At 41.6% G+C, this 11,419-nt stretch overlaps 1 pseudogene; it reads left to right on the forward strand.

The window, feature by feature from the left end:
• The first annotated feature begins 1,005 nt into the window (after positions 1-1,005).
• LOC121366112 lies at positions 1,006-7,161 on the forward strand (annotated as a pseudogene).
• Positions 7,162-11,419: the final 4,258 nt, after the last annotated feature.

An 11,419-nucleotide genomic window follows, 5' to 3' on the forward strand; every position in this document is an offset into this window, starting at 1 on the left:
AATTTTAGTCATGATTTTTCGATAAAAATAACTTGATTTATTTTAGTGATTCTATGTAGTAATCATTATTTCACTGTCATGTGCTACAGACTTGTACATAAACAATGGAGCTTTTCACTGGGACTAGTAACTAGTCTTGAACTTGACCAACAGATTTAATTCCTCCCACAGGCTCCAAGGAGAACTGCTGAAGGAGAATAGTCAGGAAAATACTAACTTCAATGTAGAAAAAAAGATAGCAGGACATTTTTACAATGACCGATAACAAATGGAGAAAAAGCTATGAATCTCATCCTTGTAGAGCTCCAGCTGCACAGTGTGCAGGATCAAAATCTATATCAAATTTGATGTTTAGAATTCAAAATTTATTCTCTTACTTTTCAGTGTCTTTCCAGATACATTGGTTCTTTAGAGACACACCCAAGCTAGAACGATGGGTGTACCAGCTAGGATACAGTACCCACCCACAACAATATCGTGATCACAATACCAGGTAGCATAAGGAGCTAAAACTGACATTCATAAACTTTCATCTAAAACTTGACACATAAATCTATGAACAAAAACAATACCAGTTTTTTAACCCCTAAATGAAGAGCAACATATGTATTGTTGAATAAACATAGCCTTCAGTTTCTTGTCTCGATCACTTCCCACTAAATCTTTCATCTCCTGAATAACCTTAGCTTTTTACTTCAGGATACAGATTCATGTAGTAGATAGCCCACACTAAGAGATAACCTGAAGTATGTAAAACCACCAACCATAAATGTAATACCATCAGATACCATCTGAAATGACAACTTTGAATTGAATATTTCAGATGCATATCACATACTTGATCCTCTGGTACTTGAGACTGAAGGAGAGCATCAATAAATGGTATCTCTGTTCGTTCAGTACCTTCTTCTCTCGATTTAATTACATGCAACACAGTATCTCTCATGCTCTTTAATTGATCATTGAAGTCTTCTCTCTCTCGCTGCCTGGCTTAGGAGGACCAACATGGAGTCGTTGTTCCATTTCATGCCATACCTAATGGTAGATATGAAGTAATAAAAATACTCCATTAAATGTATCTCACTGAGTGATAAGACTTGGCCATTTTACATATTTCTTCTTCACTTTCGAATGCTTCTGTTAACACATAAAATATTACATAATAAACTATGACAATACCAAAATTGCTTATAATCACATAGTAACTATTTATATGATTTTATATTGAAATCAAGTGTATACTATTAAAAGATGCAATGTTCTGCTGTAATGTATTTGGTGTTTATTCATTTTAAAGTACTTAGCTGGTTATAATTCATACACTTTTGATTTGGACAAATAATAGAAGATTAAAAGTATCACCAAACCCAGCCATGGCTGAGACAGCAAAAATCACAAATCCAATATTACTGGAGTTGTTCTAACAATAGGCGGAGCTTCAGCAAAGCTCAGAGTGGGTGGAGCTGTCTGCTATTGCACCATTTGAACCTAATCATAGAAGACGGTTATTGCACCATGTTAGCGACACAATTTGATTTTTGTATAAAAGATGAGTGACTTGGGGCTATTGGTTTTAGTTACTTTTGTTAAAGATGTGATCTTGTAAGTTCTACATTAGGACACTGAATTTTCATTGAAGACTTGCGTTATTCTTTACTGAAAGAGAAAATTGTTTTTTGGATTTTCGTTATTTGATTGGATTAGAACTTCTCTCCAAATTTCAAAAATGGTGAGTTTCATTTGAGTTAGAATCTTACACTAACATAGTATGTTTATGATATTATGTTCATGTATGCTAAATTGTAGCAACTGCTGTGTAACCATGTAATGCTTTTACTCTTTTATCTTTTATGCATTCCAACTTGTAGGTGCGCTTCACTGTAGAACAGGTTAGTTATAGCTGCAGAACTGAATGTACTGGTATTTCTTTTCTCTCTTTAGGTCCGAGCCATTATGGACAAGCGGACTAATGTCCGTACATGTCCGTGATTGCCCATGTTGATCATGGCAAGACTACACTCACTGATTCTCTGGTTGTCAAAGCTGGGATCATTGCCGGGAACAAAAACTGGTGATCGTTACACTGATGTAAGAGAAGATGAACAGAAACGTTGTATCACAATCAAGTCAACGTGAGCTCAAAATATTTTCCATTTCTAATAATGAAATCATTTACCCTTTTAGTGCAATTTCACTCTATTATGAACTACAAGACAAAGACATGGAATACATCAAAAAGAGAAAGATGGCAATGGTTCTTGATCAATCTCATTGACTCTCCTGGCCATGTTGACTTCTCTTCTGAAGTGACAGCTGCTCTACGTGTCACAGATGGTGCTCTAGTAGTTGTAGACTGTGTCAGTGGTAAGTAGAATGATACTAGTTGTAGGAGAAAATTTTATATTGTCTTTTACAGGAGTGTGTGTTCAAACTGAGACTGTCCTACGTCAGGCCATTGCTGAAAGGATCAAACCAGTTACCTTTATGAATAAGATGGGATCGTGCTTTACTAGAACTTCAGCTGGAACAGGAAGATCTTTATCAAACCTTCCGCGAATTATTGGGTCCATTAATGCAATCATTGCTACATACGCTGATGAAGACGGTCCAATGGGAAACATATGGTTAGTATGAAATAACAGAATAAAGTCAGCTGTTATCTACCACTTACATTAGTCACAAGAACATATTCTATGTTTCTCTTTAGGTTGATCCTAGTGATGGACAGTTGGTTTTGGTTCTGGCCTCCCATGTGGGCATTTACCTTGAAGCAATTTGCTGAAATGTACAGAGCAAAATTTGCAAATTGGCCAGCCAATTGATGAAGCGCCTTTGGGGGGAACACTATTACTCTCCTCCGAACGGAAATGGAACAAGGAGGGATGGCGACGATACGTCCGTGGATTTTTGCCATTTTATTCTTGACCCATTTACAGGTAGTTTTAATAATTTTTTAACATCTTTCTTTATTGCATTCAGCTAGTCTTAAGTAACTGTTTCTAGACAATGGACAAAGGAGGAAACAATTCTCCTTTCACTATGGTCTAGAAGCGAATTGCTCAAGAACTAGCATTCAGCCAACTATTAGATTTAACTTTATATCTTACATGTACCTTTATCTTGTTTTTTCACTGATTAGGTCTTTGATGCTGTCATGAACTTTAAGAAAGACGAGACTCAGAAACTCATTGACAAACTTGGAATCAAACTTGACCCTGAAGAAAGGTAATACCTTCAACTATAACAGCAGGTAATATTAACAAATCTTAACTATAGGATTTTGAAGGGAAAAGCCCTACTCAAAGCTATAATGCCCAAATGGTTACCAGCTGGGTGACACTTTGCTCCAGATGATCACCATTCATCTTTCCCCATCTCCTGTCACTTGCTCAACAATATCGGATGGAACTGCTCTACGAAGGACCTCATGATGATCCCTGTGCATTAGGCATTAAAAACTGTGATCCTAAAGTAAGAAATTAGAGATACAACAATCAGTTAAGTTATTAATAATTTGATTTCTGTACTACTTTAGGCACCTTTGATGATGTATGTTAGCAAAATGGTTCCCAGCTTCTGATAGGGGACGTTTCGGGGGGGGGGGGGGGGGGGGGGGGGGGGGGGGGGGGGGGGGGGGGGGGGGGGGGGGGGGGGGGGGGGGGGGGGGGGGGGGGGGGGGGGGGGGGGGGGGGGGGGGGGGGGGGCCTGGGCGTGGGGGGGGGGGGGGGGGGGGGGGGGGGGGGGGGGGGGGGGGGGGGGGGGGGGGGGGGGGGGGGGGGGGGGGGGGGGGGGGGGGGGGGGGGGGGGGGGGGGGGGGGGGGGGGGGGGGGGGGGGGGGGGGGGGGGGGGGGGGGGGGGGGGGGGGGGGGGGGGGGGGGGGGGGGGGGGGGGGGGGGGGGGGGGGGGGGGGGGGGGGGGGTGGGGGGGGGGGGGGGGGGGGGGGGGTGGGGGGGGGGGGGGGGGGGGGGGGGGGGGGGTGGGGGGGGGGGGGGGGGGGGGGGGGGGGGGGGGGGGGGGGGGGGGGGGGGGTGGGGGGGGGGGGGGGGGGGGGGGGGGGGGGGGGGGGGGGGGGGGGGGGGGGGGGGGGGGGGGGGGGGGGGGGGGGGGGGGGGGGGGTATGGGGGGGGGGGGGGGGGGGGGGGGGGGGGGGGGGGGGGGGGGGGGGGGGGGGGGGGGGGGGGGGGGGGGGGGGGGGGGGGGGGGGGGGGGGGGGGGGGGGGGGGGGGGGGGGGGGGGGGGGGGGGGGGGGGGGGGGGGGGGGGGGGGGGGGGGGGGGGGGGGGGGGGGGGGGGGGGGGGGGGGGGGGGGGGGGGGGGGGGGGGGGGGGGGGGGGGGGGGGGGGGGGGGGGGGGGGGGGGGGGGGGGCGGGGGGGGGGGGGGGGGGGGGGGCGGGGGGGGGGGGGGGGGGGGGGGGGGGGGGGGGGGGGGGGGGGGGGGTGGGGGGGGGGGGGGGGGGGGGGGGGGGGGGGGGGGGGGGGGGGGGGGGGGGGGGGGGGGGGGGGGGGGGGGGGGGGGGGGGGGGGGGGGGGGGGTTGGGGGGGGGGGGGGGGGGGGGGGGGGGGGGGGGGGGGGGGGGGGGGGGGGGGGGGGGGGGGGGGGGGGGGGGGGGGGGGGGGGGGGGGGGGGGGGGGGGGGGGGGGGGGGGTTGGTCGGGGGGGGGGGGGGGGGGGGGGGGGGGGGGGGGGGGGGGGGGGGGGGGGGGGGGGGGCGTGTGTTTAGTGGTGTTATTGGAACTGGTCAAAAAGTCGCATCATGGGACCCAACTATGTCCTGGAACAAAGAAATGGGGTCTACCTTAAATCAATTCAAAGGTACAATAATATAGAATGTTTATTACAATAATAATAATATATTATGATATATAATATACAATAATAATAATAATATACGATGGGGGGGGGGGGGGGGGGGGGGGGGGGATACAACTGTTTATTTAACTGTGAAAATTAGCAACATTAACATTTTTGGAGTTTTTTTTTTAAGACAAAAAGTAGCGATGTTGACATTGGGAATTAATGCTTACAAGCAATAAATTTAGCAGGACATTATCATTTCAAAATGCTACTTGTATATAGGTGAAACTGAAAATATTAATACATTGCTATAATATACACTGTTATTTCTTTAGCAACATAACATTTTTGGAGTTTTTGTTATTTTTAGGACGATGGTTGTCCATGATTTGGGTCGCTCTAGTTTGAACATTGATGATGTCCCCTGGTACCTAGTGCTACAGTGGTGGCACTTTGTCAGATGGGTTGTTGTTGGTCTTGGTTTTTTCTTGTCATCCTTTGGGGGTGTGGATTCAATTCCTTGTAAAGACTGGTACCATTACAACTTACGAACAAGCTCACCAATATGAGGGTAAGTAGATGTAGTATAAGTAAAAGGAAGAATAACAGAGAGATGTCTAGGAAAGGAAAGGTCAGATGATAAAACAGATACATTTGTTTCTTTGTGTAGTAATGAAGTTTAGTGTGAGCCCTGTGGTACGTGTCTCTGTGGAAAGTGAGAACCCAGCTGATTGCCAAAACTTGTGGAGGAGGGATTGAAACGATTGCTAAATCTGATCCTATGGTCCAGGTATGGGATGGATAAATGGATAGATGCATAGTCAGAAGTAGATACATTAGACCAAGATGTTAGATAGTGAATGTCATATTTTCTATTAGTGTACCACTGAAGAAAGTGGTGAACTCATATAGTAGCTGGTGCTGGTGAACTCCATTTGGAAATTTGTCTCAAAAGATTTAGAAGAAGATCATGCCTGCATTCGATCAAGGTATGTAGTTCTTGTATCCTCAATAATACTTTGCTACTGATTATTCCTTTGTGTTTCTTTAACTATTTAGAAATCTGATCCAGTTGTCTCTTATCGTGAAACAGTTACTGATGAAAGCAGTGTTCTATGTTTGGCTAAATCACGTAACAAATTGAACAGACTTTTCATGAAAGCTCTCCATTCCCAGAAGGTTTAGCTGAAAACATTGATCAGGTAGACTCTCTTTCCCTTTTCACATCTTCCCTATTGTAGTCGTATTGTTTTAGGATATTGTGACTTATAGTCAAGAACACAAAGCACGAGCTAGGGTTCCTTGCCGATAAATATGGATGGGATGCAGGAGAAATCACGAAAGATTTGGTGTTTTGGACCTGAAGGACATGGTCCTAATATGTTGATTGATTTAACTAAAGGAGCTCAATATCTCAGTGAAACTAAGACAGTATTGTTGCTGGTTTCCAATGGGCCTCCAAAGAAGTGAGCAGAAATCAAAAAAATTAAGATTTGTTTATATTTTATATAGTGTATGTTTGACTGTCTCTCTTATTTTTTGATTAAATAGAGTGTCTTGTGTGAAGAGAACATGCGTGGTGTTCGTTTTGATCTTCACGATGTGCTCATTCATTCTGATCCCATGCATCGTGGGGAGGTCAAATTGTACCAACTGCTCGCGTGTTGTGTACTCCTCTGTACTGACTGCAAAACCTCGTCTAATGGAACCTATCTATCAAGTAGAAATACAAGTATGTTATCAATAGTTTATGGTAAAGAATATTACCAATAAAAATATATATACATAATTATAAAATGGGGAATAAATAATACTCCTTTAATGAAACTAAAATAATATAATTTATTAAGATGTACTTACTGTATTATTGCTTACTGATTATATTAATGTTTGTCACTATAATATTAAATGTTAACATTAAGATCAACGACATTGGTGTGTAATAATTTATGGAGCCATACTCTATAATACTTGTGTTCTGTTTAGTGTCCTGATACAACTATTGGTAATGTGTTACTCTGTATTAAATCGACGCAGAGGACATGTTTTTGAAGAGTGTCCACTTGTAGGGACATCCAATGTATATTGTTAAGGCTTATCTACCAGTGAATGAATCCTTTGGTAAGTCAATATCTTTACAGTTTCAACTATATCTCCATTGTCCTCTCCTGCAGGCTTTAGTGGTGATCTTCGAGGTAGTACTGGTGGTCAGGCCTTTCCACAATGTGTCTTTGATCACTGGGAGGTTATGTCAGGTGATCCCTTTGACCCAAGCACTAAGCCAGCTGCTGTTGTCAAGGCAACCAGACAGAGGAAGGGTCTCTCAGAAAGCATTCCAAGTATTGATAAATATTTGGATAAACTTTGAAAATTATCTTTGAGAGGAAAACTGAACAAGAATACATGTTTTGAACAATTAATTTGCTGGCATTTTTGAATATTTTTTTGTTTGATATTTTTTGTTTTTTAGAAAACTATGATTTTTTAAATATAATTATTCCTACATCAATTAATTAATCTTTTGTAACACAGTCACTCTCACAAAGTAAACATTACAATAATATCAGGCATTGTGTACATTGACTTAATAGGATAAAGACTGTCTACCTATGTTATTATAAGCTACAATACAGGAATATTGTACGCTTTAACTACAATAGCACAACCCTCGTGTTTCAAATCACATAATGTGTGCTAAGCCACTCTCCATTGCTCAGGTGTTTTTCATTTGCCCTCCATTGTACAGAAGGCGAGGGCGGACATATTGCATAATAACGTAACTATAGTCATTTTACAACGACTCTCCGTAAATTGCCGTCGTTACGCTAGTCAATCTTATTTGGGGCCGTGTCTCCCATTTGTCAGTGCCACGATGATAGATTTCTGTCAAATGGGGGTTAGAATTGGAGCGTGGAACTGTTGTATCCTGCGATCACGCCGTGGTGTACGTATTGGGAAAGAATCGGCCATTGAAAGAAAAGAAACATGGTGTAATAGATCTCATATCGGGAACCTTCACATCTGCTATCTTTATTCTGTCACTTCTCCTCATTTTATCAGGGGACATAGAGATTAATCCTGGGCCAGCAACATTATTAGGTATATAATATATTATATATCACCGGCATATTTTTTAATAAAATAAACTTGCCTTTCTAGATAAACCAACAAAGGAGAGTTATTGGAGTTGTTAGTGTCTATTGGCACAGCTTGGAACCATTTTGTGTTGTTTGTGTCTTCCTGGTGTAACAGAAGAATTAATTACTGAATTAAAAAAGAGAGATCCTGACAGTCCAGAAAGTGCTTTTGTTCAGCAGTGGCTTGAAAGACCGGATTCATCGTGGGAAAGAAGTGATGATTGCACTGTTAAAGACAAATGAAACTACTCTGGCTATATAAACCTTGAGATATTTGGTAGAGAATAAAGAAGGTATGAAACAGTTAAATTTTAATCTTGGTGCTACTATTTGTATTCAAAGCTGTAATTATAGTGTTGGAGTAGGTGAGGCTGAGTTAGAAAAATGCATTGTAAAAAAGTGCTATGGGGGTTTTGATAGACGCAAGTCACACCCTTACTGTAATTGTATATAGTAGAGTATCACTATAATTTATATTATACTCTCTTATCTCTATATTGTAATGTATGTACATGTGGCTGTTAATCAAACCAGAGTTGTCATGTTGACAGTAAATGTTTTGGGTTGAAATTGAAGTTAATTTGTTAGATAGCTTCATTAGTTCTGTGCACCAATAGTTAAAAAAGTTGAAATCACTCTGGCTTATATAACACACATATATATATTACTTACATGGACCTTAAGACTATCTTGGAGGTTCTACCTTCTAGATGAAAAGTAATGCAAATATATTATATAGGTATGGATATACCCACCAAGCAAGTAGACCTTTATTGCTCTTTGAGAGTCAAAAATAAAAAGAAATATTATTATAAAGTCTTAGATATGCAAGTATTCAAAATATAGGTTTTATAGGAAATCACTATGTAAACTAGCCGTGGCTTTGCTTGAACAAATCAAGATAATGCAATTTATATTGTAGTATACCATAATTATTTGTGTAGTGCAAAGTCATACTTCAAGTTACTGATTCATGATAATCTTGCGAAAAATTGTTTTGCATTCATAAAAGAACTGTTACAAACTTGTAATTACATGTAAGAGCTTTGTGTCAGAAATATTTCATACCAGCTAGCTTTTAGGCATTTTTTTTTCTACATTAATTTACCAGGGTGTTGAGGCAAAGAAAGTACGCAGGATATTGGACGATGTACTGAGAAAAACGTTTTCAGATTTGAGTAAAGCTACCAGAAAATGCATTGGTGAAATAGCTGCTGATATGTACAGTAAAAACTTTAATTCAGAAACAGTTGAAAAGATTCTCCTAATTATAATGATGTCATTTCATGAGTTTGTGGCAGATATGAGTTTCAAAAACAATGTTTCAGGCACTGAGAGGAGGACATTGTCGATTATTTCTAGATTGTCTTATTAATGGAGGCGGCCCTGCAAAACAAGCTGCCTATTGTTTAGCTAAAGACTGGGAGCAAGATGTTTTAAGCAAAGATAATACCAATAATTGGGTCTTCACAAAGAAGACATTCCAAAGAATATCTCAAAAAGAGGTTATACCGATCAGCTCGAGGATCACAGTAGCAAAGGATCTACAAAATCTTCAAAGAAAAATATGTTCTACTTTTGACAAAACATCAGAAATTACTTTGGTGAGTTGGTAGAAAGTAAAAAATTTGAGGGATCAATATTGCACGTTTGGGCTGAAAATACAACACTGATGAAAGGGTCTAACTCAAGTAACAAACAATGAGGAATATTTGATAAAATTACACTGGACGCTATATCATTTCTTGGACTGCTGTGAGCTGATGCGGAGCTTGTGGAGCAGTTTCCACCTAACATTAAGCTACAAACTGAAGTAGAAGAGTATATAAAGTACTAGAAGTGTTTGAGAAGTTATGCCCAACTGAAAGACATTAAGACAGCTATTGAAACAGCACTTGTATCAAAGAGAAATGGTCTGAAGGAACATGTGAAGTTGGTATCAAACTTACAGGAAAGTGGCAACGAAAAACAAAAGAAAGCCTTGATAAACTCATAAAATTCGTATTTGCAGAGAACGAAAATTCCTAAGCCGTATTCACATTGAAACAGGATCGATAACTATTCGATATCTGGCACTATCTTCTCAAGCACGTCTCTTATGTTGGGGCACGTAGAAGCAAAAAGTTAAGGTTATGTTTCAAATCGTACCCTTGGCATCTTTCAAATGTCTATTGACAATTAGTTCTATCATAATGGAGGAGGAGATCTTTAACTTTCACTTTTGAGCAGTCACTTGTAGGTGTAAGCAAAAACCTTGGTAGTGATAGCGTCTCTGAAGAAATAGCTTACTTCTCATAGAGTTGGGAATTGTATGTGAACTAGCAGAATGAAGAGGGTCAGACAGCACTGATGTTAGCAAGGATTGTGGAAATATTGCAGTGGTCAATCACTACTTCAAGAAAAAGTAGACCCAATATTCGGCAGTAAGAACGGACAATGTGTTGGTTTTACTGCATTGGCAGATATAGTGGTTGTCTTCTCAAACAATCCACTTCATGTCAACTGAAAAGATCCTTCAATTTGGAGCAGAAAGCCCCAAATATTCTTCCCATTCAAAAAAAAAGGTATGAGTATCTCGATAGAGCAGAAGCTGAAGGAAGAGTAGATACCTGCAAGATGTTAATGCAGTATAATGCAGTGGACAGCATCAAAGATTGTAGAATGAAGGCAACATGTTCAAGAGCTTAATCATTATAGCAAATCTTAACACAACGTGTTCTAACAGCAATCGAAGAAGCTAGTGATGAAAGAAAGCAGTCATTACTGCAAATAAAGCATCATCTAAAGTCAATATTGAAGAAGAAACAATATTGGACACATGCTGAAATCTTTTTGATCTACTTCAGCCTCATTATTCTGTTGTAATGTCAATATTATCAAAGATATGAAAAAATTTTGCAGAGAAGAATTTAAGGATGAGTTGGAGGCGCTTATATCGCTAATCTGAAGGTTTTTGAAAGTAACAAAGATAGGAAAGTAAAATGGCTATCGGAAACATCAAACATTTATTTCGCAAAACATAATGATAATACAAATGCAGCGTAATCATAAATTCACAATCAGTGGAAGTATAAAACATTAGCAGATGTTCCAAATTTGAAGTTACTCCTTTTCGAAAGCCAGTTGCGTCTTGAATCTACAAATACAACAGAACAAATCAACAATAGTGTGTGTTAATCTTATCCTCGTTCAAATTATATGAGTATTGTAGATGTCGCAGGTAAAAGCCAAAACTTCAGGAGTAAAGTGGGCTAAGAGAATTGCTATTGATGAATCAGAATATCCGAACAGAGAGAAATAGAAGAGTAACATTGAAAGTGCTCTTTAAAAGGTGTTGGTAACAATGATCACTTATATCTTTTTTGGGGATTTTAATGTGAAGTTTGGATTTGAAACAGAAATTGAAAGAATCCATTACTGAAGCTCCAAAAATGAAAGAACTTGTTGAATTGCTTATTAACAGGTGTAAACATTGACGAAGAAAATGAA

This window comes from Gigantopelta aegis, unplaced genomic scaffold (genome assembly GCF_016097555.1).
Source record: "Gigantopelta aegis isolate Gae_Host unplaced genomic scaffold, Gae_host_genome ctg4774_pilon_pilon, whole genome shotgun sequence".
Classification (NCBI taxonomy): domain Eukaryota; kingdom Metazoa; phylum Mollusca; class Gastropoda; order Neomphalida; family Peltospiridae; genus Gigantopelta; species Gigantopelta aegis.